This window comes from Lepidothrix coronata, unplaced genomic scaffold (genome assembly GCF_001604755.1).
Source record: "Lepidothrix coronata isolate B3197 unplaced genomic scaffold, Lepidothrix_coronata-1.0 Scaffold28, whole genome shotgun sequence".
Classification (NCBI taxonomy): Eukaryota; Metazoa; Chordata; class Aves; order Passeriformes; family Pipridae; genus Lepidothrix; species Lepidothrix coronata.
In genome coordinates, this window is record NW_016690208.1 from 5,444,049 (window position 1) to 5,450,345 (window position 6,297).

The 6,297-nt window shown below is 45.7% G+C and overlaps 1 protein-coding gene across 6 annotated transcripts in view; it reads left to right on the forward strand.

Annotated features, from left to right (window-relative positions):
* DAB2IP (DAB2 interacting protein) overlaps positions 1–6,297 on the forward strand; it is a 196,069-nt gene that overhangs the window by 78,275 nt on the left and 111,497 nt on the right. The gene's annotated exons all lie outside the window — the stretch shown is intronic.

Sequence of the window (6,297 nt, forward strand, 5' to 3'; positions counted from 1 at the left end):
TCCTGTCTTTTACTAGATAGGATTTAGGATTTCTTGTCTCCAGACCTTTAATCCTCAGTTCTGGTATCACCAGGACCATCAAAACCACTTCTGTGCTCCTTGTGGTTGAAGCCACATTGGCTACCAAAAAAAAAACCCCTCAAACCAAAACACATTGCAGGTCTAAGCTACACAATCCAGGGAATTGTGTGAATTGGATTGGGAAGGAAACAATTCTCAGAGAAGTTTCAAAGGCCAAGCCCAGTGCTGGACACACACTGTCCCGTGGTTCATTGTCAGCCAAGAGGATCATTTTCCCAGATTTTCCTCGTTTTCCCATTATTATTTCCTTCATCACCTGCTTGGTGTCTGTGGTTCTGCACATGGAATGGGATGTCTTGGAGCAGGAGCTCTCCTTCATGGTCCATGTGTCGTTCCTCTGCTTTTCAGGATCTTTAATAATGCAGCATTTTTAGTCACAGAGAAATGGGACATTTCTGAGGTGTTGGTTCTCCTCCTGCCTGGAACTGGCCTTGTTCTCCTGCAGTTTTCCTGCCTCTTTGGGCTGGCACACAGCTGAGTGTGCAGTGATACATCCTAAGCTACTCTCGTGGCATTCCTCCATCCATCCTGGGTTTAATCCTTGATAAATGAGGTATTAAATACTAATGGCAGTAAATGGAAACTCCTGGAGAGATGAAAGTGAGGAGCCCTTCTGCCATTCCTCTTCACTGAACATAATCCTAAATAATGGGATCCAAGTTCAAGCTGCTGTGGACAAGATACTGAAGGATTTTTTTCCCAAGTTTTTGCCTGTCCATAAGACACACTATTTTCCATTTTAATTTTCTTTTTTTTTTTTTTTCTGAAAGCAGTCACGTAAATTATATTATAATGATTTGACTTTGGAGAATTTCTCCTCCTGTGTGATGTGGAGGGTGGAATGGCCCTTCCCTGGGTGTGATCACCCCGGCTTTAATTGAAATGTAATTGTTTACCAAACCATTGCAGCTCGAGGGGAAAATTACTGTCATTTTGGGCTGTGGCTGCGCACATTAAAGTGTCCCTTCCACGGGGCCTGGATTGAAGGAGAGCAGAAACATTATCACCACTGATATATAAACATCAAGCCATTATCATCAAACTGTCAACTGACTCGGGAGAACCAGTGGCAGTGGCAGCAAGAAATATGGAAATGACTTGGAGAATGGATCTCAGTTCAGTCCCCACTTCAGGAACATGACGTGTTTGGAAGCTTTGGGTTTGTGAGCATTTTAGGGATTGGAAGAAAAGGAGGTCATTTGGAGTATTTGCAGTTATTTCCAGTCTCACTGGTGCTGTTTAGTGACAACTGGGAGGGCTGATCTTGCTGTCACATCCTTTTTTGTCAGGTGCACCAGCAGTCAGACTTTGTACCTTAAGTATCTTTTTTGGTGCATTTCCAAGCTCTCCACAAAGGGGGTTTGTTCTTACCACCCTCCTTTCACAGCTGCAAAAACCGAGGGAGGGAAAACTTAAATAACTCTGATTTGCTCACGCACCAAAGCCCAGAAATGTGTCCTGAGCTGAAATTCTTCATTTCCAATTCCCAGCCCTGGTGTTAACCACGAGCTGAGCTACTCCTAATTACTCCTCTGAAATCCTCCTCAGTTTCAAGAGAATTACAGATTTTCCACCTTGATGCTGTAATGTAAAAATGAGGAAGTGGATTCCTGGCCTCCCCAGTCCTTGTTCCCAGGGCAGACATGCCTGGCTTCCTTCCTTTCTCTGCCAGCAGCCCATATTGTCAAATTTCTAATTGCTTGTTATTTAAATTAGAACCCTCTGTCTGATTTTTCTAAGTCATCTTATTAACATAAATCTGTGGGTATTTTTGTCCTTCAATTTTTGCTTGTACTTCACGAGACGTGGGATAAATTCTGGTTAAGGCATGAAAGATAAATTCTGTTTTAAAAAAGGGGATCTTTTTCCCCTACTCAGTGCTGCATAGCACAGGGACTGGAAAATGAACCTGAAACTGTAAATATATGTTTAATTTGTTGAGTCTGACCTTGTGTATATTGAAATTTTTTTTAAGTAAACCCGGAATTCGCAGTTGGGGAGTGCTGGAAGCGTGGAAGGAGATAGGAGGGATTGTCAGATTTCAGCACAGAGCTGCAGTCAAACCACTGTGGATTTATTATGTGCATCAAGCAGGAGACAGGCCTGACAGGATAAAAGACATGGTGCTCTGACCTGCTTCACTGCAAAGGACTCAGCAAGGCAGGGTATGGATTTTTTCCCTTTTTGAACCGAGTGTGTTCCAGGGAGGTCTCTCTCTCAGCTGTCTGAAGGACAGTTCTACAGAAAGGAAGAGCATAAGGGCTCATCAACAGCTTAATTCACACTCTGAGGCCACTTTTCTTTCTGTTGGTGATCCTGGTGTAGTTTCTGGGGGGTTTTGGCCTGCTTTTGATTGCTATCAGAGTGATGTGGTTGGGGCAGCAGAGGATTCCATGGGGACAGTGGCAGGGCTGGCCCTGGTGTGGGTGAGGAGGGGATGGGACATGACCTGGTGGTGCTTTGTAGGGCAGAATTAACAGAGCTGGGTCAGCTCCCAAGGGTGAGGATCCACACAGAGCAGAGCCCCGTGTTTAGCTCTGAGAGGGAATGCCACGAATCTCTGAATTTCTGTGCCCCAACACCACCAAAAGTGTTCAGGGCCGGGGAGAAACTCAGAGTTTGCTTCCTATGCAGGGCCTGGGCAGTGGATGAACAGGGAAGCTTGTGCTTCCAGGGAAAATAAAGTCAAATTCTGTTTAGTTCTCACGTGGGAAAGGGGGAAGCAAACACTTTAGCAAGTGTCTTGGCCCTGCAGTGGGGCTAAATTAGCACAATTCCAGTGATTTCCTTCAGCTATTCCAGATGTTTGCACTTTCTCAGCCTCTGGGGACACTGGAGCGACTCCTCTGGGCTGTGTGAAACCCAGAGGCTCAGAGAAGGGCTCAGGGTCCCAAGGAGGCCAATGGCACAAAATCCTTGGGACTGGGGCAGAATCCTTGTGCAGGAAAGAGAAAGGAAGGAGGGAGAAAGCAGCTCTGAGCTCCCTGTCCCTGAGCAACCTTTTGTGGGAGAAACCCGTGTTGTTCCCCTGATTTCCTGACCCTCCTCTTCAGATCCCTCCATCCCTCCCCTCCTGGGGAAGCAGTGTTGGAGCCAGATGAGAAATACCACCAGTTCCTGTGTGTTTTCATGGAGAGAGCCCATGGGAGGAATATTTAACATTTAGGCAGTAAGTAGGGCTAATAGGAAATGCTAATTCACTTTTCATTCTTTTGATCAGTGTATATTGAATGATAATTACAGTGATAGTACTTGGCACTTGTGTAGCACCTTTCATCTGGAGCTGTTAAAGTGTTCTGCCAATCTGAATGAATTCAGGCTTGCAGGCACTGTGGGGTTGCAATTTATCATAATGCCTTAAAATAAATGGGGAAACTAAGGCATGGGATGGTTAAATCCCTTTTCCCATCATTCAAAATCCACCTGGAACAGTTGGGGCTGTGCAGTAGTGCTACTGGTCATCTTGTAAGGAGCAAAACCAACTCATGGCATCATTTAAAATGGTGAGAATTATTGAAACTGGTCAGCTGAGTGGCCTTTGCTCTCTAAAAGGTGTTTGTTTGGCATTTTTGGTGGTAATTTCACAGTTTGATACACACTGAGGTGCTGTGTTGGATTTTTATCTGTTGCAATTGTTTGAATTCCCCCCACAAAGACGGAGGAACAACCTCAGATTCTCACTGGATTTTTCAACAACATCCTTGGATCAATATCATTTCTTGAGAGACTTCCATGTCCAAAGGATGATTTGAACAGAAATGCTCATTTCAAAACTGCTGCAAGAAAAAAATCAGTAACATTTCAGTCTCTTCCCTGGAAGCCCAAATGCAAACAGCCTGGACTAATTGATAGGCTGACTGGGGCTGACTGGTTTCATTGCTGGGGAGTGAATGAAAGGCAGAAAATAAACAAACAAAAGCTTCAATTTGTTTAAACCTCCAGGCACTGAAAACTCTCAGGTTGCTGGTAGCACAGAGCAAAGAGGGCCATTAAAATATTCAACGTGACAGTGCCCCCTTTATTTGTTTCTGGGTCACAGATAAAGAATTGTCCTGCAGATATGAAAGGTGGGATAATAAACACATTCCATTCTCCCTCTTTCAGTGGCACTGACATTGTCCTTGCAGAGAACAAGTCAAACAGGGGAAGGTATTGTCTGAATCTCTTGGAGACCTTCAGTAGAGCAGGAGTGCCCATTTCATGAGGCCCTTCATCTCTGAACTTTGCCCATTTGGGAATTAGGGTTGCTTTAGCTCGTGGATATTAGGTGTTATCTGAAATAATGAATTCATTGCAGTGGAATTAACAGAAATGTGTGTCATTGCCACAGTTCACCCTGAATAGTTATCAATACATTTCTACCAAGTGTTAAATTCGTTTCTGAGACATATTTTTCCTCACTTGGACTAAACACTTCTTATTAACAGCCAAACTAGGCCATAATTTGGGCCATAATCTCTCGGACTTTCATTGTGGTAGATGGTTCACATGGCACCTGAGCACTTTGATAATAATTAGGGTGCTGTGACAGCAAATCATGTCAGGGGTGGCCATCCCAGCTGGAAGTGACCTTGTCTGTGTTGTTTGCCCCTCTGGAAGTGTCTGACTTTGAACTTTAACAGACATGGAAGAGCTCATGGCCCTTCCTCGGGAGCAGGGCTGCCGAGCTGGATCGTTTGGAGGATGTTTGGGAGGTTCCTTCTTCCCCTCCAAACCCCAGCCTGGTGCTGCCTCACGTGAGGCTGTTTCTCCAGGTGGTGACACTGTTGTTCCAAACCAAGTGCAGCTCCTTGGAACAGCAGGTCTGATTCCCTGCTCCCGTGGTGATTCCGTGGGCTCGGGAGGCTGCAGTTCAATAACTTCTGCCCGTGGCTCTGGGTGTGAGCACACGAGGTGGCACCACAGCGATTCCTGGAGACTTTTTTCAAACTTTAGTTGCCATAGAAACAAGATTCCCTTTCTCCTCCATGCTGTCACTTCTCCTCAGCGCTGCACTGTGATAAGCAATAGGCTGTGTTTGTCCTCCCCACACCCCTTTTTCCCAGGGAACAGGGATATTCAGGGCTCAGGCATCGAGGAGAATTCGAGAGGGAGCCGGGAAAGCCGCGATGCCTTTCCTGAGCTGCTCAGGTGTTCCCGGGCCTGGCGCTCTGCCAGCAACTTTCTTGTCTTTATCTCCCTCCATAATTACAGTGGATCATATCTTCCCTGCAACGTTCTTCAAAGCACCAAGGAAATGAGCTCCAGAACTAATCATGTCTTTATTTCCTGAACGGCTCCGTGTATTCCGAGCGCGGTTCCGCAGGAGGGATTCACAGGGCTCAGCACGACCTGCCCTTGTCCCTGCCTTCATTCCTGCCACTTGCCAGATCATATCCATGTAATTCCCGTGGTGTGACAGGCTGACCTGACTGCAGTGAGTGATCACGTTCACTTTGCTTCACCTGAGCCAGCTCAAGGTTACTTTTACTTGATTTTTTACAAAAAAGACGAGGGGTGATGGGGACAAGGTATTCCTGGAGAGGTGCTAATTAGACACAAGAGGGAAAACTGTCACAGTAAGACCAATCCATCACTGTAACAACCTCCTCAGGGAAGGGGTGGGTTCCCAGTGTTGGACACTCCTGAGGTTCAGCAGGACACGGGGCTGGCCCAGCTTGTCCTGACTGTGCTTTTGCCAGGAAAGGTTGGACCAGCTGGTCCTTGTACCTGCCTGTCAAATGGAGATTGTTTGAGGATTTACAAATAGTAATTCAGGTTTTCCTATTATTAAGGGGTGGAGGAGGATCCCTTCATATACATTCCTAGGAGAGAAGACCATGGTCCCACTGGTGTGGCCCTGGCTGGGCCTGAGGGGCAGCACCCTGGCCCTGCCTTCAGCCTTCCTTGATAATCAGCAACTGAGTCAAAAATAGTGAAGGAATAAGTGAGTGACACTCAAATCTGCCGGTTAGAATTGAACTTTCCTGCTGGGTGACAAAATTCTGCTTTAAAGATAGTAAATCCACTGCTAATAATGAGGCAAGAAATAATCACTGCTAAGACCCAAAAATAGGATCTGTCGCTTGCAATGTTTGTCTTATTATTTTGAGGGATAAACCAGCAATGAAACTTAATTTTTGCCTCCAGTTCTCGAAGGATATTCTTTTTGGTTTATATCTTTCAATGTGAGTCTTTTAGGAAACAGAATTGTCACCTGTGCAGTTTCCTGCTGTC